This window comes from Physeter macrocephalus, chromosome 11, assembly GCF_002837175.3.
Source record: "Physeter macrocephalus isolate SW-GA chromosome 11, ASM283717v5, whole genome shotgun sequence".
NCBI classification, from domain to species: domain Eukaryota; kingdom Metazoa; phylum Chordata; class Mammalia; order Artiodactyla; family Physeteridae; genus Physeter; species Physeter macrocephalus.
In genome coordinates this window covers 18,169,243-18,196,234 of record NC_041224.1, presented here as the reverse complement: position 1 = coordinate 18,196,234, position 26,992 = coordinate 18,169,243, and the positions used below count along the sequence as shown (strand labels likewise).

The 26,992-nt window shown below is 43.7% G+C and overlaps 1 long non-coding RNA gene across 1 annotated transcript; it reads left to right on the top strand.

The window, feature by feature from the left end:
- The first annotated feature begins 234 nt into the window (after nt 1–234).
- LOC114487177 (uncharacterized) lies at nt 235–10,899 on the top strand. Its single transcript, XR_003681989.2, has 3 exons — nt 235–1,553; nt 4,157–4,265; nt 6,206–10,899. It is a non-coding gene; the product is annotated as an uncharacterized lncRNA (long non-coding RNA).
- Nucleotides 10,900–26,992: the final 16,093 nt, after the last annotated feature.

The following is a 26,992-nucleotide window of genomic DNA, read 5'->3' as shown; positions in this document are numbered from 1 at the left end:
CCGGGACGGAGGCCCTGCCAGGGCGCCCGTGAGGCCGGAGAGGCCGTACCCCTCCAGCCGCCGGCCTCCAGGGCCGCCTGCTCTCGAGGGACGGCCCGGGGGCTCCGGCCACCAGCACAGGCTGGGCCGCCGGCGGTCATAGCGCACGAGCGCGAGGAAGCCGCGTTTCCGCGGACGCGTCACGGCGGCCGGGCGTCTCACCGCGCGCCGTTTCCCTCCGCGCGGACGGCGCTACTTCCCGCGGGGTCTGAGGAGTATTGTCGTGGACGAGGGGAGCGCGGGCTCGGCTGGTGCTGCGCCACGGCCCGAGGAGGCCGCCCCGTCTCTGCCGCTGCAGAGGAACGAGCGGGAAGAGTGGTCCCGAGTCGTTTTCTCCTTCTCCGCGCCCTCCTCGCTACGACAGCCCGCGGAGACCGGGTTTGAAGGACAGGGTGGAAACAAAGATGCCGGCCCTCTGCCCTTCGGCGAGGCGCGGCCGCCGCTATTGTCTGGCTGCCTGCCGGAGAGCAGCGGCTCTCTTTTTTGTCTGCCGAACGTGGTGTTTCGGCGGCAGCGGAGGGACTGACGAGGAGGCTTTGTCTGCGGGAAAAGGGCTGTGGCGAAGCGGCGCCCCCTTAATGGCCGCCGGGCCGCCCTCCGCGGGTTCCGCGCGCGCTCCGCTGGCGATGTTTTCCGTGTCAGTTAAACCCGGGAAAGTCTGCTTTTTCCTTCCCGACATTTTCATTCTGATTGGAGTCTTGGAGTTTGAGGACTGTCCTCCGCCTAAACTGACTCCATCTCCTTTAGCGATTCTGAAACCTGATGAGACCGAGTTCTCTGTGGACTCTTACCGTACATCTTTTCTTTTGCTCCCTCAGAAAGAATTGAATTGGGAAACCGTGGAGGTGGGCGAGGCTCACCCGGGCTTACAGTCCTGAGATGTGTTTTGCTGAGTCCCCGCTGGTGCCTCAGACAGGCCTGAGGCACAGGCCTCAGGAGAGGGCTGTGCGGGTTAAAGTTATCTGGGGATCCCGTTAGTCTGTGGGGTTTTTTATGAATATCTAGGGAAACTGCCTGACCAGAGAAGGTGGAGGCAGCTGAGCCTCAGAAAGGGGCTTCCAGTCCGCTGCGAAGGCGTCTATTGTTTGGTTACGCGACAGCGCTCAGTGACGGAAGAGAGGGCAGGACGGTATTTTTTTGAGAGCACCGAAGTCCAGCTTGGGCTCGCAGCTTGTGACTGCTGATCTCCCCTTTTGTTTCCCTTCGTAGCCTTTCTTGCCACCTGCTAGATGTTGCATATTTTACATATTTATTGTTTGGCTTTTCTCCGCCACTTGATCTAAACCTGGGAGAGCAGAGAGGTGTTTTGTTCACTGGGGTTCCCTGGAGCCTAGCACAGTACCTGGCAAAGTACTGGGCGGGGGCGGACTTCGTAAATAGTTACTGACTCAGTGAATGAAAAACACATGACATTATTTAAAGGCATCGTGAGAGAAGCACGAAACCGAAAGCCACTTGACACAAGAAAAGTTGATCTCTTCAGACCTGCTCTTTTCGTTTCGGAGCAGTCATTGGTGAGGAATAGCCAAGAGAGTGATACCCCACTATTACGTTTAACAAAGGAGAATAATGAAAGAAGTGAGCTTTTATGTCTAGGGTGCTTTCCACTTCATTCTAGAGATTAATTCTCTGAGGTGAGCCCAACAAAAATCTATGAGGAAAATGGAAGTCCTTTTTTTATTTTTTACTAGTCGTAGGTGACCCTCGGACACATGCTCAACCCCATCTGGGAGTTTAGGTGGCCTGTCTGATGAGCAAGACATGGGGCTTTGGGACATTCAGAACACAAGATGGACATCAGTGAGCCCCACGTAACTATTTTTCTGTGCTGGACCCTCAATGTCACGTCTAGTACATGAAGTCACACATGGGGAGTGTGTTTCACATGAAAATTAGCTGGCTAAAGCGTTCTGCTCTCTGAACGCCCTTTCATCCCCACAGGATGCTGATGCATAAATGATGGATTAGTTTTGAAGGAAGTGAAAATGGGGTGTTTTGAGAGTGAAGAGGATCAGCACAGCCAGCTGCTCTAAGGAATTACCCGTCTCAACCTCCGTTTCTTTGGAACTTTTGGTTGGGAAAGAGCCACACCTTGGCCAGGAAAGTTTATAATATATGTCAAAGTATACCTGACAGATTGGAAAGTCCTTCACACAAAAAAATAAATTTAAGATCTCATATATTAATGCCTCAACCAACCAGTAATCATATCATCCTGGTATGCAAAACTGGAGGTATCCTGTAAGATCATTCATTCATTCAACAAGTATACTATATTTATTATTATGTGTCACCCCTTGTTCTAGATGCTGCAGATATAGCAGTGGAAAAAAAAAAAACAGACAAAAATCCCTTTCCTGTTTTATATTGTTCTACTCCCAGACCCCTTCCGTCTTTTCACTACATCTTTTTTCTTTACTTGTTTTCACCTTTCATTTGCCATCTACTTTACCACTTTTTTCAAAACATTTCTATTTTCTGCTCCTCACTTCATCCAAAATATGAACATACCAAATAAAAATACATGGTGAAATACATTATAAAAATCAAGTCCTTTTAAAAACCTAACTTTTTACCGAAAAGAATTCATTTCTAAAATTTTCCTTTTATGGCTATAATTTTTAAAAGTTTAAAATGAATTTCCTGGTTTCCTTCAGTTGGCTATTGTATAAGTGAAGATAATTACTATTCAGTCAGCTTTCACCCTTCCGTGAGAATGTTTCCTTCACCCAGACTTTGCCTGACCATACTAATCTTACAATAAATCATACAGTAAAACATTATGTGGAGAATAGCAATATTAAATTTTTTAAAATAGAGGTGTTCCTTTTCCAGGTTTTTTTTAAAGGAGTAAACCGAATGTTGGCTTAGAGGTTCGGAATATAAATGTGCACCGAGTTTCTAGTGCACATCACAGTACCAGAAGGAATTTTTTTGGTTGTACTAACTCTACTCTTTTTCAGCAGTTTTCTCTAAATTTTCTCCCTTTCATTCAATCCAAAATGCTCACTGACCCAAACGTTTCCTGAAGACTATGGCTTAACGACAATACTTCCCTTTCCCCGTTTCACATTTAACTCTGTTATGTTTCAAACTTGCTTAAACATTCTTTTGAACAATCCCTATATTCCTGCTCATTCCCTTCAGCCTGAACTGAGGAAGCAGACCTCTCTGTCCTCCCTCACCTGCCCCCATCCCCACCGCCAACCCCCAACTGCTCAAGCCTGGGGGTTAGAGCTGGATTACCCAGCACACTAGTGATTCTCAATCCTGGTTGGCATATTAGAATCAGACTTTAAAAAAATACTGACTTCTTGGGCCTACCCCTGACCAATGAGATTAGAATCTGTGGAGTTAGAGTCCCAGCATTGGTATTTTTATAAAGCTCTCAAGGAGATTCTAATGAAAGCTAGTTTGAGAAACAGTGCAGTGGGCAGCTCAAGCATCTGTCTAAGGCAGCTATTCTCAAACTTCAGTGCTTCAGAATCACCTGAAAGGGCTTGTTAAAACGCAGATTGCTAGGTCCTGCACCCTGAGTTTCTGATTCAGTAAATTAGGGGTTGGGGCAGAGAATTAGCATTTCTAACAAGTTCCCCGGTGATGCTGGCTCTACTGCTGGTTCAGGGATTACACTTTCAGAACCACTGTCCTAGGACACCGAGGAAAACTGTGGCACCAAGAAGAAATGAGGGGAAAAAAAACCAGATGGATTGTATCTGATACTTCAAACGAAGCTTCTAAGTAACTATCATGGTGCAAATCAGAAGCTTTCTGAGTTTCTTTACCTTTATTTTATGGCTAGTATGATTTTTGATTTAGAGTTGTACTTGGGGAGATAAGACTCCCATAATTCTTTCTTTGCTAGAAGTGACTTCTAAAAGTCTTAAGCCCTATAGTTAAGTACCCGACAAGCCAATGCATCTCTTCATGTAAACCTTAGCTTTCACCCTTCCATGAGAATGTTTCCTTCACCAGATTTTCCCTGACCATAATGAGTCATAGCCCACCATAAAGCATTTACGGAGAGTAGCAAAGTAAAACGCGCACACACACCCCCAGACACACTTTTCCTGACAAAAAGCTGTAAGGCTGAAATAGTATTTATCTTGTCTTCCAGGTGATAGGTGAATGTATCTTGCATGTTCAACCTGTGACAGAGAACTTGACCCATGGAGGGCATGCAAATATCATTGCAAGAGGACCTGTCAGAGTTATGGAAATGAAAGGTACTTTTGCTTTTGAATAACTCTTCCATCTGTTTTTGCACTTTGTCTTCTGTCTACCAGCACATGTGATATTTCTACTTTATATGGAGAAAATCAGGTGCAGGAAGCATTTAAACTTGCCCAGAACCATACAGCTCATTTGATCTGAAGTGAGAGCTCTTTGCTCCCAAACTCTGCATTCTTTTCTCTAGAATATGCTGTAATTCAAATGCCAGAACACTGGATCTGAAGGAAAGAGGGAAAGAATCTGAGATTTTTTTTTTATCACGTAGAAGTGAACTCTAAGAAAAACACCCTACATTTTTCAAGTCCATGTAAGTAACAGGGTTAATGTGTAGTTAGAAAGAACTTAGATGCAATTTATGATACCTTAGGGAAGAACAATCTGAAACAGGAGTAAGATGACAATGTGGATGGACCTTGAGGGCAATATGTTAAGTGAAATCAGTTAGAAAGAGAAAGACAAATGCTATATGATTTCACTTATATGTGGAATCTTTAAAAAACAAAGAAACAAACAAAAACCAACCTCATGGAAACAGAGAACAAATTGGTTGCCATTGGTGGAGGATGGGGGAGTGTGAGAAATGGATTAAGGAGATCAAAAGGTATAAACTTCCAGTTATAAAGTAATTGTCAGGGGATGTAATGTACAGCATGGTGACCATAGTTAATTGTACTGTATTACGTATTTAACGGTTGCTAAATAGTAAATCTTTAAAGTTTTCATCAAAAGAAAAAAATTCTATACTGTGTGGTAATGGATGTTAACTAGATTTATTGTGGTGATCATTTCACAATATATACAAATATGGAATTATTATATTGTACATCTGAAACTAATATAATGTTTGCCAAATATACCTCAATTGGAAAGAGAGAAGGAAAGAAAGAAAAAAAAGAAAGAAAGAAAGAAAGGGGGGAGGGATGGAGGAAGGAAGGAAGGAAGAAAGAGGAGTAAGAGAAGTAGAAAAGATTTAATGTAAAACACTTGTATAGTTAGCTAATAGTCTTAGAGCCTGAAAGAAATTCTGATGGACCTTAAAAGAAAACAGGGCAGAATACTCATTTTTTCAGTTAACTACTGTTGTGTTACAAGCCACCTCCAAATTTAGTGACTTAAACAAAGACCGTTTTACTTGCTCATGATTCTTTGGGTTAGGAATTCAGGCAGGGCTCAGTGAGGATGGCTCTTCTCTGCTCCATTTCCTCTTGACTGGGGTGCCTCAGCTGGAGGATCCAAGGTGACCTCATCCACCTGTCTGGGCCTTGGCGCTTGTCTGGGCCTTTCCCCAGGGGTGGGGCACCTTGATTCTCTTCCACATGCTTCCTCTCTCTCTCTCTCTCTCCCTGCCATGTGGTCACACATCATTCAGTAGTCTAGCCCAAGCATTTTTACATGGTGGATGTCTTCCAAGGAGTGAAAGGGATTACACAGCATCAATTTCACTGTGTTCTGTTGGTCAAAGCAAGTCCAAGGGCCCGCATAGAGTCAAAAGATTGGGATTCCACTCTTGATGGGAGAATGATACAGGCACATTGCCAGGGGGATGTGGTTCTGCTGATTGAAAGAAGCCAGACGCAAAAGAGTACATTATGTATGATTCTATTTATTTGAATTTCTGGAAAAGGTAAACTGATCTAGAGGAAAAGAAAGCAAATCACTGGTTGCCTGTGGCTGAAGGGTAGTGACAGCAAAAAAGCATGAGGGAACTTTTGGGGATGATAGAAATGTTCTGTACCTTGATTGTGGTGTTGTATATACAGGGAACATTTGTCAAAATGTGTGCATTTTCTTACAATTATTTGGTAAAGTATAGCAAAAAAGTAGGAGGTAGGAGGGACTGTGGGACCATCTTCAGAAATAATCGGCTGTATATAAAAGCTGAGATCTGAAGGAACCTTTGAAGATCATCTGATCCAGTGTCTTCACTTTACAGATAAGGAACATGAGGCCCAGAAAGAGGAACTTACCAAAGGATACTCTGTTAGTGACAACATCAGGATTGCAACCCAGTCTTCTGACCACAGTCTTCCTCTAATCAAATTGGGGAAAAGGATTCCCCAGGCCTGTGTCCCACTGAGGCTCACTTAGACGTAAGCATGTCTGAAAGTGGAGGCTGGACCGTGAGAGCTGTCAGTATCCCTTTGTACTCCAGAAGTTTCCAGGAGTCTCCAGTGCTCAGATTTCTGCACTCTGTTCCTAGTTCTGAGAGACTATGGACAAGTTCCTGTAAGTCCTCTGTAAGTCAGCGCCTGTAATAAAGGTGAATGGAGCAATATTTATACATAGATGCGAACACTGTGTGGAAGAAATAAGAGAAGAGCAGCTTTGCTGCAGCTAGATTTGTCTACTGTGCTGCCTCTGGGTTTTCTGCGAGGGTGCTTCCTAGGAAAGGGCAAGGAGGTCTGTGGATCTAGAGAAACGTTATTATTCACTTAGGTCTTACTAAAGTAATAAACCCACCTTTTAGGCTCGTAAGGTAAGAATTATTACTAGCTTTCATAAAGTGCGCCACAGAGTAAGATAAGGTTGAAATAATAAAAAATAGTACTGCCACTCATAGTAATATGCAAATGTTAGAACATATTTAGGGAATGTGAAAAAATGAATACAGTTCACGCTCTACCTTTACTATACTGTCTTTACTCTGAAAAAATTATTTCAAACCTTGTCCAAAGTGTCTCAGACATTTATCAGATGTATCCAACTCCTTTGATGCCAAAGAACCTTTCAAAAATTATCTGTGAGAGACGGCAGAATGCTGTGGCCTGAAATGATTTGTGGCTGGTACATAAGAGAGTAATACCCTGCTGATCTTGAGCAATTACCCAGAGAACTACGGACTTGAACTGTGGAGGGACTCTGAACTTTTTGCTAACCCTAAGTCACTTTTGGAATTAGTTCCTGTAACACTAAAAATGAATGATTCAGCAAGGGAAGTTTTTTCAAGAGAACATCACTCTGATAGACTTCTGAAGCTTGGAGTTTTCTTCATTTTACTTTTAGGTTGTTGTCATTTCCCCATTTTTCTGTTACCTGTATCTTAAAAATTATTATATAGTAAGCATCTTATTAAGTGAAGGGACACTGGTTTGCATCTTGAATTTGTGGTTTCTGTCTCAAAGCTGCTGTTTGAGAGGAGCCTGTTCTTTCACAGACTTGAAGGGCAGTTGCAGAATAACTCCACTGGCCTGACACTAATGCCAGGTGGAAAGTGATGCATTTATGGAAATAATTCAAGCCAAAGAAATCTACTCTTGTTTGGATTACCCCAGCTGGGCAGTACTTTGCTCCTGAATGGATTCCCCTTGGGTTAAGTTGGGTTAAAGAGGGCAAAACAATATGGGATATAAGGGAATCAGCCCAGGGTTCTCTTAGAGTTTAACCTCAGCAATCCTATAAAACTTAGCTTGGTCTAGGCCAGGCATTCTCAACTAAAGACCATTTTAAAAGTTACACTTTCACTCCATGGTTGCCATGTTTTGAAATATCTGGATTACCCAAAATGTAGTAACCCTAGTAGCTTTTACCAAGGTCCATGCACATTTTGGTAAGGTTTTTTTGATAGTGCTGGGAACCATGGACAGATCACCGGTGCTACCGTAAGAGCTCAGGAACCCGGCATGATAGGAAACTCACAAGGGCGATCAGCCAAGACTGCTAGATCTTCTGCGTCCCTGCCAACCTGGCTCCCACTCCACTGTCACCAGTGTTCCTCTGGAACCCATGGTGGTTTTAATCACCTCCTATTCACGCCATTGGTGAGGGAGGTGTTCGCACCCTAGAGTTATGGGGACGGCCAGACACACAACCCCTGACACTGGACAGAAGAGATTGACAGCAGTTTATTGGTCACCTACACTCACAGCTGGGAGGAGGAGGACACTGCACGCAGGGCCACGTGCAGGTTGCACTCGAGGATGGAATGAACAACCATGACTTGTGTGGGTAGGGCCGACTTCTTTGTAGCGTCAAGAGGGTGAAGTTCCCCCTGATTCCCATGGGAGGATGTGACTGGCTTATTTGAATTCTGAGGGCTGGCAGGGAGCTGAAACCCACCACTCAGGGATTAGCACCTGGTCCATTTAATGAGGGTTGTTTGGCTGGGGGACCTTATCCTCCGGAGCAGAGTGAGGAGGGGAACTTGTGGTTAGGCCATTTGAGGTCCCCCATTTTTCCCCAGATGTCAAGACATGCATAATATTGGGCCTTAATTTTAGGCCTTATGCCACAATAGCCAAGTCAGGACATTATGTCTAGACCACCGTCTACAATGTCCTCTTACAACTGGGAGGGAAAAAAAAGGTGGACTGAGGCAAAGGGTGCAAAAGCCAAATCTTTCTAGTTAATACTTCCAGTTAGTCACATAGCAAATGCTCACTGAATATCTTCACGTGCCGGCACTAGACTAGGCCTTGAGACTTACAGGTGAATGGAGCCCAGTCCTATTTTGAAAAAGTCAAATGGAGGAGAAACGGAGGACGTGAGCAGATGGTCATACTGAGCGACAGATGCGGGAGCCAAGATCTGTGCCTGTGCCGTGAGAGAACAGTGATGGGGGCAGGTCATCCGGGGACGAGGGCCCGTGGCCCCTGAGCTGGCCTTGAAGGATGAGAAGGGGTTTGCCAGTCAGAGACGGGAGAGATGGGGGCATCATATCAGAGGGACCAGCATGACCAAAGGTGGAAATGATCACGACATGGTAAAAATAAGTGACAAATAGTCCCGCAAGCAGGGGGAGGGGTGGGTGTTGTTAGCCTAGTGATTGGGGCAGGATTGACACAGCCTCAGAGAGGCAGCCTGGGATAGGCAGGAACATTGTACTGCGAGGGCCGCCCTGGAAGCTTCTGCTTCTGTCACCCTCCTTCCCCACATTTCCCTCCAGTCCTCTGTCTCCTGCAGGCACCTTGTCATGTTGCAGAATCAGATTCTGCCCTTATCTTACTGGGAGCGGGGGTGATGGGAGCAAGGTGAGAGGCGATGAGAGGAGTGTGCTAAGGGGACCGGAATAAACTTCGCTCTCCTGACCATCTCACCGAAGGCCGCCTCTGAGTACCTGTGTAGCGTGTTGTGCCAAAGGTCCCAGGCACAGGCCAGACCAGCTGGGCGCTGCCCAGGCTGTGTCACGAGCGCTCAGATCCCCCGACCTCTCTCTCCTGCTGCTGCTTTTGGCATCTTCTCCACGTCCTGCCCCTGCTCCCCTTGGCCGGGACGGTCAACTCTGTGCAAGCCACGGGATCCTCTAGAGACTCAGGAGGCGGGAACCAAGCAGCTAGTTTTCCCGGAGCAGAAATAAGGTAGAGGGGATTAACGGTATTTTTATCCAGTTCAGGAGCTCTGCCATCAGCGGTCCTACTTTAGACGGATAGATCTGCAAGCTGTATTTACTTTCTTATACAATGTTCTGCTTTCACATGTGCTGATATCTTGGATTGGAAATTGCCTTCCCTTCATCTCTCCCTAGGTTCTCATCTGGAAAACTCCTACTCTTCTTTCAAAACCTGATTCAAAAGTCACCTCCTTAAGAAGCCTCCCTCTGGCAAGCTAGTTTCTTCCTTCTGGCACTCCCTTAGCAGCTATTTTACACTTTTTAAAAAACACTGAACACATTGATTATAATTCTGTTTGCATGCATTTTCTTCACTCTTATCTAAATTCCTGAGGCAGCTTTGTTTCCATAACAACCAGCCATAACAGACATGTACATAGTAGGTATTCGGAAAACTTGAATAAAAAGCCAGAGAACACATTAGAATAAAAATCATACATATGGATCAAGCTTCCAACTACCAATTTATAGAAAATAGAGTACAGAAAAAGATGTTTTTCTTTACCTGCCACGCCAGGATATAATCAGCAAAATCCTGAGAGAAGAACCCCTTTAGGACAAACACCCCAGTTTCCTGGAAAATAAATTACAAAGGGGGAAAGAGAGTTGGAGGAGGACCAGTCATTTAAAAGAGACTTAGGAGACCCATCAAACAACTGCAAAGCATGGACTTTACTCAGATCTTGATTTTTAAAAAATATTAGATTATGACACGTATGAGACCTTGGAAATTTGAATGTGGGACATTTTTTTGTGTGTGTGTGTGCGGTACACGGGCCTCTCGCTGCTGTGGCCTCTCCCGTTGCGGAGCACGGGCTCCGGACGCACAGGCTCAGCGGCCATGGCTCACGGGCCCAGCCGCTGCGCGGCATGTGGGATCTTCCCGGACAGGGGCACGAACCCGCGTCCCCTGCATCGGCAGGCGGACTCTGAACCACTGCGCCACCAGGGGAGCCCTGAACGTGGGACATTTGATGACTTTAAGGACTGATTGTTAATTGTTTCAGATGTGATAATGGTGATATGTTGATATGTTTACTTTGAAAAGAAAGTAGTCATTATATTTTAGAGATAAGTTCTGAAATGTTTATGAGTGAAATTATATGTCTGGAATTTGCTTCAAAATAATATGGGAGGGAAGAAGTGGATGAGAGTGTGAATGGGGCAGGTTTGGCCATGGGGTTGATGGTTGTTGAGGCTGAGTGATGGGTGGACACAGAAAGAATCACCCTATACATATTTTTATGTATGCCTGAAATTGTTATTGCATTATTTAAAAACAATAAAAAGTCTTTAAAATTTTTGAATGTTTTGCATTTATACTTTGCTATACAGTAACTATTTACTGTACAGTAACTTTTAAATAACAGAATTGAAATGATTACTCCTCACCTCAGTGTGAAAAAAAAACTTGTTTAATGTATGCGGTTAAACAATGTATGTGGTTTTATTGTGTATTTGTGCTAGAATATTTTCCAAAGGAACATCTTTATTTAAAAAAAATAAGTAGGGCTTCCCTGGTGGCGCAGTGGTTGAGAGTCCGCCTGCCGATGCAGGGGACACAGGTTCGTGCCCCGGTCCGGGAGGATCCCACGTGCCACGGAGCGGCTGGGCCCGTGAGCCATGGACGCTGATCCTGCGTGTCCGGAGCCTGTGCTCCGCAACGGGAGAGGCCACAGCAGTAAGAGGCCTGCGTACGGCCAAAAAAAAAAAAAAAAAAAGTAAAGCCAGTTAGAAAGTAGAGGGCTTATATTGAGAACTTCACTTTCTTTCTTCTTTTTTTACAAATTTATTTTATTCAAGTATAGTTGATTTACAGTGTTGTATTAATTTCTGCTGTATAGCAAAGTGATTCAGTTACACATAAATATTCATTCTTTTTCATATTCTTTTCCATTATGGTTTATCACAAGATATTGAATATAGTTCCCTGTGTTATACAGTAGGACCTTGTTGTTTATCCATTCTATATATAATAGCTTGCATCTACTAATCCCAAACTCCCAATCCATCCCTCCCCTACTCCCCCTCCTGCTTGGCAACCAGATCTGTTCTCTATGTCTGTGAGTCTGTTTCTGTTTTGTAGATAAGTTCATTTGTGTCATATTTTAGATTCCACACATAAGTGATATTGTATGGTATTTGTCTTTCTCTTTCTGACTTACTTCACTTAGATAATCTCTAGGTCCATCCATGTTGCTGCAAATGGCATTATTTCCTTCTTTTTTATGGCTGGGTAGTATTCCATTGTATATATGTACCACATCTTCTTTATCTATTCATCTGTCAATGGACATTTAGTTGTTTCCTCATCTTGGCTATTGTGAATAGTGCTGCTCTGAACGTAGGGGTGCATGTATCTTTTTGAATTATAGTTTTCTCTGGATATATGCCCAGGAGTGGGACTGCTGGATTATATGGCAACTCTATTTTTAGTTTTTTGAGGAACATTCATACTGTTTTCCATAGTGGCTGCACCAATTTACGTTCCCAACAGTGTAGGAGGGTTCCCTTTAGAAATTCACTTTCTTAGCCAATTTTTGGGAACACATCTGTTTTTCAACATATATAGCTGAATCTATCATCTACTAAACTATATTATTTTAATATTTATTGCCAGTTGCAGACAGTTCTCAGGTGCAAAGCAAATTTGGAAAAATAGTTTCTAAGCACAATCTCCAACAACTTTAGCAATAAGTAGATTTTAAAGTTTGTTCACTTCCATAAAGTCCAAAGTTCTATAAGTTAAACAGTGAGTTTCCAAGGGTGCTTATCGGTGTGAATAAACAAGGTGTGGTGATACTCAGACGGGCAGTTTTTGAAAAAAAAAAAAAAAAAAAAGACAAGACCTTCATTGAGTCAGTTTGCACAATATTGGTTACTTAGAACATTTTATTGTCTGTATCTTCAACATAATATTGCCTTCAATTTTTTTATTTTTTTTTTTGTCAGATTTGCCTAATGTAATCTGGGGATGAGGGGTCATTTTCCTACTCTCCCTCACCCTGTGAATTACGGACACTCAGTCAGTTGGTCCTTGGAGCCAATGGTCATCATTAAGTGTGTGTTTAGTTAACATAGCACTGTTATATGTAAAAGTTTAGTTTTTAAGTTAATTAAAAACATTCCTCAGTTTTTAATGTATCTTGAGATTTTTTTTAACGTGTATGTGAGTATTGCTGTATGACCAGGAAGTTTATTGAATGTCTACTGTGCCCCCTAACATGCTCAGTTGCCTTGAAAAGTCACAACTCATTCATTTAAACCTCCCAGTATGCCTCAGGAAGAGTTTTATTATTTCCACTTTGCAAATGGGAAAAGTAAGACTCAGAGAGGCTAAGAGACTTGTCTAAGCTCACAGCTTGTAAGCAGTGCAGGGCATCGAATGTTGGCTACCCTGGTTTATACTCTTCTGCCCTGTGCCCTGTTTAATTGTCTTCTCCTCAAGGTTGTGAGCCCCTCGAGAGCAGTCTTTCATTAGTCTAAACATGGAAGTGGTTGTTTAATAAATATTTGTTAGATGATCTCAGCAAGTCATCCAAGTGTCAACACCATACAGCTGTAACCTCCTTAGTCCAGGAGCTGGGGTTCTTGGCCCATATGTTCCAAGCTGGTCTTTGGGACTGTGTATGATTATACAATAACCACCTAAGAAAAATGTTTGAGAATATACCTGGAAGCTTAAACCTACATAAAGAAAAAGTGCGCAAAGGAATGATTCCAAAGAATAGGGTCCAGGTTGAAAAACATTGAGGTTTAAGTTTGGAAAATGACAAATTGACCAGAAAGGTTGATACAGTTTGGTCTTCACTCTATAGTTTTACTTCAGAACAAGTAGAGAAATTAACAACCTATGGAAGAAAATTCCTAGAACCCTGGGATCAAGTCAGTACACCTGATGGTTCTGGAAGACAGGATTTTCAGAGGTAAAAATACAATAGATCACTCCCTGAACTCCCTTCCTCAGCCTGTGGGTGTCTACCTGACTTCCCTTGGCCAAGAAGGAATATTTCCCTAATGTGGCCTTATCTGTGGTATCAGTGCAGCCTCATCAGAGATGAGGCACTTAACTCAAACTGCCGTATGCTTTAACAAATGTGATAGTGAATTTTGTGTGTCAACTTAATTGGCCATGGGTTGCCCAGACACTTGGTTAAACATTATTCTGGGTGTGTCTGTGAGGGTGTTTCTAGATGGGATTCACATTTGAATTGGTACACCGAGTAAAGCAGATGGCCCTTCCAGTATGAGAGAGCCTCATCCTCCATTGAAGGCCTGAATAGAACACAAAGGGAGAGGGTGTAGAGAGAACTTCCTCTCTTTCTGTCTGTCTTTGAGTTGGGACATTGGTCTTCTGTCTTTAGACTTGGACTCAGAGTGGAATTATACCATGGGCTCTCCTGAGTGTCCAGCTTGCAGACTGCATACCTTGGGACTTTTTAGCCTCCATAATTGCATAAGCCTGTTAGTTATAATAAATCTCTGTCTCTGTCTCTTTTTCTCTCTCTGTCTCACTCTGTATATATCACATTGGTTCTGTTTATCCTGGAAAACCCAGGACCAATACAACAGGTGAGATGTTAAATAATAGCTAATAATACCACCTACCATTTATTGCATGCCAGTGTCTGCCAGGGGCAGTACTAAACATTTTACACAAGTTATCTCATGTAATCTTTAAAGAACCAAATGAAGAAACTAAGGTTCAGGGAGTTGTGACTTTTCAGCTAGAAGTTTCAAGACTGGGTCTGTCGAACTCCAGAGCCCAGGCCTTTTCTTGAAGTTGTGATGCTGGGTGAGGATGGCCAGCAGTGCCATGAAAGTGGATTTGTGTTTAACGAGCTCTTGTGGCAAAAGTTTGTAAGCATTCAAAGTTACTGAGGAAGCTGTGCCCTAGAAAGATGTAGGGAAAACCGCGAAGGTGACAGGCCTAGGAACGGAGGCCTGGCCCAAGGCCCCCAAGGAGCTCTTGAGCCGTATTTAACATTCAGAATACAAAGCCAAAAAGTAAACTCACTTTAAGGTGGAGTCTGCATTTTCAAAGAAAGGAGACTCACTTTCAAGAAAGGGGCAAACTGAGTAGATGAAGCTATTGGAAAATTTGCCCTGCTGTTTCTAGCACCTGCTCTTCTATGTCTAGACTTCCTGCCTCAGTTCCTCCCTGTGCTGTGATAGCTCAGCACAGGTAGAAGAGTTGCTCTTCCAAAGAATCGAGGTTATTGTAGGCTCTTTGAGGGCAGGTCCTGGGGTCTTGATGAGACTCCGATCTGGGAGATTCTAAGCAAATATTTGCCGACTGTTCCAGGGATCAGAGCATGCTGAGTGAGAACTAGGGCCACCTTCATTATGCTCTTTTTCCCATTGCCATAGAATGTGTGGGACAAGGGCAGCCATCTTGCTGTGCCAGTTCCTTTCTCACTCCTACTGCAGATGGACTGACTTGGCCTGGTGTGAGGACATGCTTAGCTTTCCCCAGTATTGTAATTCATAAGGTTCTTTAATTTTTTCTTTTCTTAAAACGTCCAATGGGAGAATGGCTACAATGAAAAAGGTATATAATAGCAAGAGTTGGTGAGGACGTGGAGCAACTGGAATAATCCTACTCTGCTGGTGGGAGTATAAACTACTGCAGCCACTTTGGAAAACTGAGAGTACCTAGTAAAGCTAAACACATACGTGCCCTCTACCCTAAGGCCCAGCAATTCCACTCCTAGGCGTATAGACCAACAGAAGGGTGTACACATGTGCTAGGATCCTCACAGCAGCGCGTATTAGCCTCAAACTAGAAACAAAGTGTCCATCTACAGTAGAATGGATAAGTAAATCATGGCATTTTTATGCAAGGGAATACTACCCGGCAATGACAGGAAGAAACTACAACTACGTGCGACTGTATGTGTGAATCTCACATGTTGGACAAAAGAAGCCGGATGCAAAAAAATCCATACTCTGTGATTCCATTTCTATAACAGTAAGATGTTTACATTAAAATATGAAAACATTTCCTAAAGATAAACTGGCCTGTGGCCTTACGACTGCGGATCATAGTTACGTGGTGTGTGTGGGGGGAGTCACTGGGCGCGGCGGGGCTCGCGGGTGCTGGGAATGCTCTGCTGCTTGATAAAGTCGCTCGTTGCATGGCTTTATACACTTTGTGAAAATTCGTCAAGCTGTGCACTTATGATTGGTCCACTCTTCTCTATGTGTGTTACACGTCAATGCAATTTACCAAAAAGAAAAAAACGTGCAGTGAATTATTTGAAACTTCTCTACTAAAGAAAGTCTTTTAAATTGTGGGTTAACCCTGACATTGTTTCTTCACAAGAAGTAAACTCAATTCTGAACTCTTGTATCATTTATAATATACAAATATCATGATGCTTTGTGTTACTAGCAATGATTAGTCTCAAAAATGTTCTGTAAAATAGTAGTTTTCTATTTAGAAAGAAGCCCATTTGCCAACACTTACGTAGGAATCATTTAATGAGAAGCATATGAGTTTCATCTAGTCTGAAACTGCTTTTACATCTTCTGTTTCCATAGAACAAAACTGATTGCCACTTTTTTAAAAAAATGAATTTATTTTATTTAATTTATTTTTGGCTGCGTTGGGTCTTCATTGCCACGTGCGAGTTTTTCTCTAGCTGCGGTGAGCGGGGGCTACTCTTCGTTGCGGTGCGCGGGCCTCTCATTGCAGGGGCTTCTCTTGTTGAGCATGGGCTCTAGGCGCGCAGGCTTCAGTAGTTGTGGCACGCGGGCTCAGGAGTTGTGGCTCGCGGGCTCTAGAGCCCAGGCTCGGTAGTTGTGGTGCACGGGCTTAGTTGCTCCGCGGCACGTGGGATCTTCCCGGACCAGGGCTGGAACCCTGGACACAATGCAGGCTGTGTCCCCTGCATTGGCAGGCGGATTCTTAACCACCGCACCACCAGGGAAGCCCCTGATTGCCGGTTTTTAAAGGAACAGTAAGTAGGTCAATTTCTGAAGGCCAGTAGCTGATAATTTCTAACCCATTAGTTTGCTAATAAAATCAAACACAGGAAATCCAAAAATTCTTGGCATCAGAGTGAGCTTACAATATAAAACTTCTTAAAACCACCAGTACACTGATATCAAAAGTGTTCCCTGACACTGTGAGTCTAGGGAAGCAAATACACGTTTCAGTATTCATCCCAGTGTAAGGTGCCTCACAGGGGCTCACAGGGAGCTGTGACTACGTGTAATATAGATTCTGTAATGCTTTAAATTCAGACTCTGACAATATACTGTTGCATGGTTAAAATCAATATGGTAAGTGTTAAGTGAAAAATGGCCAAGTGGCATTTAAAATTTAAAAAACAGAGATAGCACTCAAATCCAACCCATTAAAATGTTCTTCCTCTCCTGCAAGTTGAATGGTGAATCTGTTTTCAGAAGCTGATTTATTTCTTCCCAGGCCTTGCACTTACGTCCCTCTCCTTGGATATTTTGTTGAGTAGAGAAGTCACCTTAAAACTCCAGGTCCCAAGCCAACTTTTCAAAAGGCGTCTCTTTTAAAGCCCAGTGTTTCCAGAAGCTCCCTCAGCATGTTCCTTCTATCGTCACAGTAGTAGTAATAGTGGTAGTAATGACAACAGCAACAATAACAGCTAACATTTATATAAGGATTTCTGTGTGCTAGGGACTTGTTTTAGTCAGTTAGGGCTGCTGCAGCAGGATACCATGGAGTGGGTGGTTTAAACAACAAGGATTTATTTCTCACAGTTCTGGAGTCTGGGAAGTCCAATATCAAGGTCTAGTGAGATGCCACTTCCTGGTGTGCAGACAGCTGACTTCCCCTTGTATCCTCATGCGTCGGGGAGCAGAGAGAGAGAAAGCAAACTCTCTTGTGTCTCTTCTTACATGGGCACTAATTCCATTCATGAGGGCTCTACCCTCAAAACCTAATCATCTCCCAAAGGCCCCCTTGTAATACCATCACACTGGAGGTTAGGACCTCAACGTATGGCTTTTGGGGGGCTACAAACATTTAGTCCATAACAGAACTGTTGTAGGTGTTTTCTGTATATTAAACCATTTAATCTTGCCAACAACACAGTAAGGGAACGATTAAACCATCATCCTCATTGTTCCATTTTGTAGGGGAGAAAACTGAGGCACAGAAAGGGGAGGGGACTTGTCCAAGACTGTGTAGCTAGTAGGGGAAGGAGTCAGGATTCTGGCTCTGGACGGTGATTCTCAACGTTGATTGCATGATGGATTCACCTGGAGACCTTTTTAAACTCTGATGCCTGGGCCCCAGCTGCAGTGTCCCCACCCCATGCCCCACCCCAATACCAGATCCTAATTTAATTTTTCAGGGATTTAAAAAATATTCCTTGGGCAATTCTAGTGAGTGGCCAGGGTTGGGCCTCTGGTCTGGGGCCCGGCATCTTAGCATCCTCCTATGCAGTCATGAAAAACTCTTGAGGAGACACTGTACCTTGGTTCCTGTGATTTTCCCCTTTGGGCGCAGATTGGTTAAAAGTCAATGGAAGGACAAATCTTGTGAATGAAATAATGACAACCCATGGGCATCAGCCAGCCAAAAGGTTTTAGGCAAGTGCCTCAGGACTTAGTTTTTTCATCTGCAAAGCAAAGGGTTTGACTTGAATAATTTCCTGCTTCCTTCCAGTCCTGTGAGTCTATGAATGAAATCAATATATTAAACCCTTGATTATCCATGAGTGGAAGATCCACGGAAAATGTTTAATCTGAGGACTAGCTTCCTTCAGTCAACCTTCTTATCAACTGGTGTACGCCCAGGAATGCATATCAATTTGATTTTTGGCCTAAGCAGAACATAATGAGGAAGGAAAGAATCATGTGTGTTTGCGTGTGTGTACATGTGAAAACCATGCAAAAGATAAATTAAATGATTTGGAGGGATTATCTGCTGTTTTGGATTATCCACATCATTGCCCCCTCCAAGAGCGTTGATAATTGAAAGTTGCCTGTAGACTGATTGCTGACAGCTGAAGGATCCATGTTGCCAAGGAAGCTATGGCTGTAAGCCAAATAGCAACCTGATTAATTATCCCTTTATTTGTGCCGTCCCAGCGCTCCAGCCTCTTCCCTCACCAGAGTGGTGTCCAGTTTCAGGAGCTTGGAAGAGAATAGTAAGCCCCCCCGCAAATGAACAGCCCCTCTTTCCTGAGGCAGAAAGTACTATAGAGAGATTTCTCATCCCTCCCCAGGTCCTTTGCTCACTGCCCCACTTGCTGACTCTACCTAAGGTAATAATTAAATCAAGGACCAATAATTAAATCATTGGTCCAGTCACACTGGCTTTCCGCATGGAGGGTTTCAGCAAAATGCTCTCTGTTTTTCAATATGATGCATATGGAGGTTGCCCAAAATAGTACAACAGAGGCTCCAAGATAAGAACAAACTGCCATGGCTAAGAGACTAAACCTTATCCCCACTAGCTCTATGCTGACTGGACTTAAGTAATTATCCTCAGGGTTTTAGCTTGGAGTGACACACAGAATTCTGACTGCCTTTTCTAAAACCAGTTTTAAACGACTGGCGTTCACAAGGGTATTAAGTAGGCATTGAACTTATGACTGCAGGGCAGAGCATTGATGGCAGGAGGCTATGGTCTCTGGTCTACACCACCTGCGGGAAGAGCCCGGCAACAGAGACGAGCCCATGTGTGTTTCTCCACAGCCTGGGCTAATATCAGGGCTGAGGGGTACTTCTTACCACGGCAATTTGTGGATTCCAAAGGCTTTCCCTTTGGAAGAGGGCTCAGTCAGTGCCCTCAGCACAGAGTCCTCCGGTCCCCGAGAAGCCACTTTCTGATTTGTACTGCGCGTGCCCACCAGGGGCCAGCTCTATACCGGTCTGCTAGGGCTTTCCCTCCAGGGCTGGCCTCTGGGATGTGTCAACTTAACTCTGGGAAACAAGACCCAGGAAGGGGGTGGTTCTACCCAGCACCAGAGCCTTTCCTGGCCGACAGCTTTCCTTGTGATGAAGTCAGGTAGACCTCAGGCATCTGCGCCATCTGAGGCTCGATGGTGGTGATTATTTCACTGAGGACCAGTCTGATTTTGCATAGATTTTAAACAAATCTTTTAAGAGTAGGGTCCTATCCTGGGGGCAGCTGGAGGGGGACAGATTTCCTCTTAGAACGTGAGCTTTGAAGTGCACTCTGCGGGCTCTCTTGCTCTGGGCTTCTCAGGAACACAGTTGTACATTGATTTGGGAGTTTCTCCTAATGGGCTGGAAAACACAGCTTTCCTGTGGGGGGTGGCTCAATGAAGCAGCTATTTTAAAAACCAGTGGAGGCCCACACAGAGACCCCCTCCAGTGAGGTCGTTCCAGACACTTCCTGAGGTCAATAAAAAGAAGCTGAGCCTGTGTTTCTATTAGTGGAATAGACAAGTTCTCAGATACTTGGACACCAATTTAGGCATAGATTTGTGTTTAAACCACATGAACAGATTACTCTGGTATCTAAGCCATATAGATAAGTTGATTTCACTATTTATACTTGTCTATATATGTAACTTATTAGCTTGTCTTAATGCCTTTCTTCCAAAGAACAATTTATTTAGCCTTTAGAAAACACATTGATTTTTAAGTAATAATATCGTTTTATAAAATAACTTGAGCTTAGTCTAAAATTGTTTTGCTTCTCTGCACGTTCCGTAGATTTACTGGGGTAAACTGATCTTCTCTTTATCTGTTCACTAAATTACTTTATGACTTTACCTATTGCCCTAAGAATATTTGTTGATAAATATGGAGACCTTTTACATTTTCCTAGTCATCAAAGGAATGTAAACTAAAACTTGAAGATAATGATTTTCCCCCATCAAAGAGTCATCATAGCAAAGAAACTAATATTGCCACTTATTGCTGGTGTGACATCGAGGAATATATCCCGACACAGAATTACTTTTAAACAGGAGGGAAAGTTTTATGTACAAGTTACTCAGCACTACTCTACTTTATAATAATAAAAAAAAGTTGAAAACAATCTAAATATCTGATTAAAGGGGACTCATGGAATGACTGGCCATATTGCAATGAAAAATGGCTCTAATGAAGAACAGTGAAAGTGTTTATGATATACAGCGAAATGAAAAATCAGGCTATAACACAGAGTATAGACAGCAGCAACTATGTTGAAAAAAAAAAACTATGTATAAAATGTGTTTCTCTTTCACCTCCTGCCTTCACTGGCTGCTCAGGGCCTTCAGAAAAAGCCCTGAAATTTGCGGCAGTTTGCAGCTGGGCCCAGCCTCGCCTCTACTCCCACACTGCTTCCCTCAGCACAGCCTGCTCTCCAGTGCATCCTGCCTCCAGGCCTTTGCATGTGCTGTTCTCTTGCCCAGAAAGTGCTTCTCTCTTCCCCATCTCAGTGCATTCCCCAGTCCTCCTTGACAAGTGTTTTCGGTGCTATATGTTGCTTTTTTAAGGTCTTGCCTTCTGGTCTAATCTCTCCTGTGCTTTCATTTTATGCATATTCATCCAGGTACTTAAGAAGAGGAAAGCTTCTAGGAGGCATGTGATTTTTGTATCATATTTACTAAACATACTCTGAAGTACATTTCATGAGCAAACCTAAGAGTTACAGATGCCCAGATCTCTCTCTCTCTCTCTCTCTTTTTTTATTGGAGTACAGTCGATTTACAATGTTGTGTTAGTTTCAGGTATACAGCAAAGTGATTCAGTTATACATATACATATATCCATTCTTTTTCAGATTCTTTCCCATATAGGTTATTACAGATTATTGAGTAGAGTTCCCTGTGCTATACAATAGGTCCTTGTTGGTTATCTACTTTATATATAGTAGTGGGTATATGTTGATCCCAAACTCCTAATTTATCCCTCCACCCCCACCTTTCCCCTTTGGTAACCGTAAGTTTGTTTTCTATGTCTGTGAGTCTGTTTCTGTTTTGTAAATAAGTTCATTTGTATCATTTTTTGGATCCCACATATAAGTGATATCATATGATATTTGTCTTTGTCTGACTTACTTCACTTAGTATGATCATCTCTAGGTCCATCCATGTTGCTGCAAATGGCATTATTTCATTCTTTTTACAGCTGAGTAGTAGTCCATTGTAGACATGTACCATATCTTCTTTATTCATTCATCTGTCGATGGACATTTAGGTCGTTTCCATGTCTTCGCTATTGTGAATAGTGCTGCTGTGAACATAGGGGTGCATGTATCTTTTTGAATTACGGTTTTCTCTAGATATATTCCCAGGAGTGGGATTGCAGGATCATATGGTAGCTCTGTTTTCAGATACCCAGATCTGTTGCTGCAGGTCCCAGGGAAACTTGCAATCAGTGCTCGGTGATCCAGCCAAAAATGGAATAAAGTTGTGTCTGAAAAGTCTTAACTCATGTTGCGTGACAAACTCATGTTTGCGACTTAGATGCGCTGGTAGTAGCAGAACCAGCGATCATGTGAGGAAAGGGACTTGGAAGCGATGCAGCCCCTGATGCGCGTGCACTTGGGACATTGCCCCGGTCTCCTAAGCTCTGCCCTGGGCCTGGTACTCAGTGTTTATCCCTACCGGGACCCTGGCGCATATTGAACAGACAAGTCCAAGGTTGGTGGGAAGGAAAATATAGCAAGTCTTTATCTGTCATTCAAGACAACGTGTAATAAAAATCAAATGCTATATAAATCTTTCATGATTAGACACATGCAGGTCAGGAGGCAGGGCAGGATGCATAATGGCAACTACAGAACGTCCCTCAATATTCTTTCTGATAATACAAAATCAGTTCACATCAAATACACTTAAAATAACCAATTCACCAATATTATTCGATATGGCTAACCAGAGCTGAAATTGAATCTTAATGTGGTTCATGAGTATATTCAGCAGTTTCTTAAAACTCTTTGTATAATCACAGTGCTTTATTGTTGAAATTACTAGGTTTTGTGATACAAATATATCAGATTCATAATTAAAATGCTGTTGTCTATTAATGCCACCACCGCATTTCCCCAAGTAGACACTTAAAAAAAATCCTACACACTTTCAAGGATGAATGAACCCCTCTTTTAGGAGAGATCCCTCCCTACACATGCTTTATTTATTAATATTTATTAATATTAATATTTATTAATATGAGCAATCTAGAGAAGAATAAAGTATTAAGGGAATGAACACTAATGAGGCCTAGAGCACAAAATTAAACATAGCCATCAATTTGCCTAAACTGCGAAACAGTCCCTCCAGACTTCCCACCTCTCCCGTGGTTTGACCATGGTATTGATTCTAAGGCTTATCAGACAATGTTGTCAGTCATCATAGAAAAAATATAAAGCTATAATGAAAGGTTTTTTTTACAGAAGGTTCCCGTATGGTCAGAATAGCTTATCTTATGCCCTACTCTGTGGTTTAGGGATGGATGAGGAGTCTGGTCCCCACCTGCTCCCCACAGGGCTCTGGGACAGGAGAGGATTTCCACACGTTTGCCGTAACTGGCCAAGCACAGAGGAGCCGGCTGGCAAGCAAGAGTGAGGCAGGAGTGGACCTGGGTTTAGAGGGCAGTGGAAAAGAGCTGGGGAGTACTCTGCCCTCCACTGACGAGGTGGCCCAAAATCGAAAAGGGACTTTGGGGTATACCGCTCTTGGAAGGCAACAGTGCATTTTCCCCAGGAAGCTAAGCATTGGTGCCTAGGGGCTCCCAGCCTAAAAAAAAACAACAGATTTTCGGGTTTCCAGCAAACCAGGCATCTCCCTTAAAGGCTCATCATATTCTCACATTCTTGTATAACCTGTTTTGCCCCCTCTGGTTTAATTTTCGTGAAAATCTGTAAAATGAAATTGACTCGAGCAGAGGCATCCAGGCTTTTACCACCAAGTACTCTTTTTAGTGTCCTCAATCACAGAAAAAAGGAAGGAATCATTCATTGGTTTTCCACGTTTTAGGTTCAGAGCACCTGATCAGCAGGCAGAACAAATATTATCCAAAATTACTGATGTTGTTCTAGCCAAATGCCATGGCTCATGGCATTTTAATCAGACACGGGGTTCTTACAGCAGGTCCATGATGAAGGCTGTTGGACTTTGGGAGATATATTTAAAAGTCTGAGGACTCCTTTCAGTGTCATGAAGACTCTCGACAAGCTGGGGCCTGGTGTGTTGGACAGAAGAGAACCTGGGAAGCAGAGAGCCCGGAGCAGGCCGATGTAGATGCTGCTGGGGATGAGGGCTGTACACGCTTCCGGTGGCCTTGGTGGAGCGGAAGGCAGAAGTTCACACAGTGCAGAGCAGGTGTGTTCAGGGTCAGGAGGAGCTCTCCCAGAGCAAGCGAGGTGCTCCAGGGACACAAAGGTTAAACGACAACAACACAGATATTTTGAGAGCTTTCCGAAAAGCTTAAAAAAGAAGGAGGAGGAGAAGAAGAAGGAAACAAAGAAAGAAAGACCCCAAGGAGAGAATATATGATCAAGTGTGCCCTTCAGAACACAGGTGACAGCCACAGTTTACAGAAGGGCAGGACCATTTGCACTGGGGAAGTCAGCATTGTTGAGCAGATGCCATGTGCCAGGCACTGTGCTGGGTGCATTATGGGGCTGGGTTTCTCCAGTAGCATAGTGGGGGTCACACACATCATTCTCTTGCCTGTGCCCCTGGACTCACGGCCGAATGCCCGCATGAAGGGCACTGTCACCTGAACAACAACCACGGCAGCATCAACTACAGCAACATGGACAGAAACAAGCAGTGTTACTGAGAGCTAGACCAAGATCAGGCACAGGATTAGCTTTTTACAGGGATCAATTAGTTCAGCCCTGAGGACATCCCGATTACAGAGGCACTATTATGATAATCCCCAGTTTACAGCTGGAGAAAGCGAGACTCAGTGACTTCACAAAGAGACCACAAAGAGAGAGAGAAGGATATCTGGGACCCAAATCCCAGTCTGTCTGGCTTCAGAGCCCTTGCTTATAATAATTAGAGTGGATGATAAGAGGGGATAAAAATGAAGAGCTGCTTCACTAAAGTTTCCACGGAACCCAGAGAGCAAAAAAAGCAGTGTCAGCGGCTATGGAGGTGGAGGCACACTTAACACAGAGCCTCAGGGAGCCACGTGTGGACTGAGCTGGCCCTGCAGCTCCCAGCATCCACCACGTCCAGCCATCCATGACAGCCTGCTGTGAGGGCAGAAGAGAAGGAAAATTGTACAACTGACGCGGGAACCAAGAGAGAGAACTTCCACTTTCCCCAGCCATCCCTCCCCCATCCCCAAGTCCTGGAAGTGTTTGGGAGGATTCTGGGGGTCTGAGGGGAGGGCTGGGGCCCCTGCTCAGCGAGTGATACTGTGTTTTGAGAAATAGGAGCTTTCGACTGTTGACTGGACACTGTTTTTACTCCCAAACTGGTGGGCCTGGGAAGTCAGTCCTGCATTTACAGCGCGTGAATAGTTCGTTTGGCTGGTGGGTCTTGTATCTTTTTCACATCTATATAGGTATTTTCTGAGTTGGAGCTCAAGCTTCTTTCATGCAAAGGCTTCCCCTTCTTTGTACAGGATTTTGCAAAGTATTGCATGAATTTCAACGTTTTGTCTGTTTTCTATCATGATGGCAAATATGACTAAGAGAGAGGAATCTTCTTCACAAAGCTCTTTAGTTCCAGATGACCCTTTCCTTAACAAATCCTTGGTATATTTTTCCTAGAAATGAGGGGGGTGTTCCACTGCTATTTTTAAATCATTGGGTTGAGTATGTTCACAGCGTGTTAGTTCCTTTGTCTAATATGGACACAGATTTAGTGGGCTTGAGCCCCATCTAGACCATTATTTGCCATTTGACTGCCTGGCCATCAAGCAGATTACTTTATGATCTGATTGGATTGTTATAGACTTAACCTAAGTAGCGAGAGGAGACCGAAAGATGATGGCTCTCAACAGGCTCTCGTGTCACTGCTCTAGGACTTACAGTGGATCCCTAATTGCCCTTTGGATTCACCGGAGACTTTGGTCCCCACTCTCCCTCACGCAGGCTCCCCTGCCATGTGTACTGCATTTCATGCCTCAGCCGCTCTCTGCTCTGGGGCCTCTGCCCCACGGGGAGCTCTCAGGAGAATGTGTCTCCCTTCCCACAGCCAGCAGGCTGCGGTAACTAAATGAAGACATGCTCAATCAATTTGTAATTAACATACCATTCAAAGGCCTGACAAGCATCACACATTCTGAAAACCAAAGACAGGATTGGGAAGGACTGTTTTCAAGAGTGAAAAGAAAAAAAAAAAGGCTTTAAATAAGGACTGTTTACATTTGTCAGCATTTCTACCTGAAATAATAATAATTTTTTAAAAACGGAGAACAGAAGCAGCCTCTTGAAAAACAGCCTGTTCAAAACCACCGAGCTATATTAAAATACACACCAGCACAGACGTTCTATCACTTTAAAAATGTTTTGAATGCCTGATGCCAAGCAGGATGCCGGGGGTTTCTTGCAGCCAGCACCAAGTGTTGAGGAAACATCAAAAAACGAAAAACAAAAAACAAAAAACAAACCCTCCATGTTGCCTCAGCCAAAATAAGCATTTCATTACTCCCATAGTAAAGATGACTTCTCGATTGAGTAGATGACATTCCAGTTAGCTAGCTTTCCAGGTTGTCTGTGTAGGCAGTTTTTAGAGACACAGCATAATAACATGCATGATAAAGTATTGAATTCGATTGGCTGGAGGGAGATTGAAGGAGAAAGACAGCACTGTTAGTGTGATAGGCCCTAGCAGGGAATTGGATGGATGCTTGAATCCATCCAGGACTAGTGTGCCCTGTACGGGTGCTTTACTAACAATGCCCAGAAACTTAAAAATAAACGAATTGTTGAAAATGTGAGGAGACTCTTTCCAAGGAACATGCTAAAAATCTCAGGTTGGTTTTTGGAATTTTTAAGAAAGAAAGAGAGGGGTGGGGTGGGGGAAGGCAGGAAGGAAGGAAGAGAGGAAGGAAAGAAGGGAGGAAGGAAGGAAATAGGGAAGGAGAGAGGAAGAAAAAGGGGAAAAAACAATGATTTAAGTGGCTTTGTAGCTCCCCCCCATTCTCATGAATAGCAGTCACCCATACATTCTTCAGGGCTTTCCCTCATATTTTATCTTGTTTCATTCCCATCGCAACCTTGAGGGAACCATTTTTTTAGCAGGGAAATGAGCACACAGAGGTTATATGACTTGCCCACGTTGATGCGGCCAACAGATTGAGGAGTGGGAACCACAGTCAACCTCTTCAATGAGCAAAGCCAAGAGGGCCCATTCTGTATTGTAGAATGAACCCTCCTGCCCCTTGCCTGGTGTCCCTCTGTCCTTGTGTTGCTGTTCAGGTCACATATGGAATGATTTAGAGAAAGTCTTCTGAGGGCAGGGCCATGGACTTAATGATGACCAT